Source organism: Rhincodon typus, chromosome 13, assembly GCF_021869965.1.
Source record: "Rhincodon typus isolate 14 chromosome 13, sRhiTyp1.1, whole genome shotgun sequence".
Taxonomy (NCBI): domain Eukaryota; kingdom Metazoa; phylum Chordata; class Chondrichthyes; order Orectolobiformes; family Rhincodontidae; genus Rhincodon; species Rhincodon typus.
The window spans coordinates 4,936,695-4,937,483 of record NC_063344.1 but is presented as its reverse complement, the minus strand read 5'-3'; positions in this window follow the sequence as shown (position 1 = coordinate 4,937,483).

Genomic DNA, 789 nt, shown 5'->3' with positions numbered 1-789 from the left:
CATGGCCTGGTTGGACTGAAGGGTATGTTTCCATGCTGTGACTCTGACTCTACCCTGTATACAATTCGATCCTGCACCTCCCCTAACCCTTTGTAAGATGTATTCTTGAGGTACGCCAGTCATTACTTCAGAAGGTTATAATCAATTCATCTCTGCTTTCAAGCAGTAACCATAGGGCTTTTGTGCTCCCTCCCTCCACACAACTGCATAAATTTTCACCATTCAAATATGAAGAGAGTTTGCTGATTTGTGTAGCATTAGTAATATACAGATGTGCAAATATACCATGCACATGTAACACATTTTCCACTGCATATCCATGAAATAAACTCTGGGTTCATGCACACAGGGGACTTTTGCCTCACCCGCTCAGTGGGCTCGGAAAATCCAGGATATTTTGAGGCAATATTAACAAAAAGTGCCTAAATATAACAAATAACTATGGATGCTGAAGACCTGAAACCAAAACACAAAATGCTGGAGAAACTGAACAGGTCTGGCAGCACCTATGGAGAGAAAGCAGAGTTTATATTTTGAGTCCGGTGACCCTTCCTCTGAACTGATAATAGCTCAGGAAAGTGGCATATATGCTAGGGGGTGGGGATGTGGGAGAGAAAGGAGTGTGAGCATAGCTGAAGACTGAAAACCAAAGAAGTGCAGATGCTGGAAATCAGAAACAAAATCAGAAATTGCTGGAAAATCTCAGCAGTTCTCTGAAGAAGGGTCATCGGACCCAAAACAGAGACCCTGCTTTCTCTCCACAGATACTGCCAAACCTGCTGAGTTTTT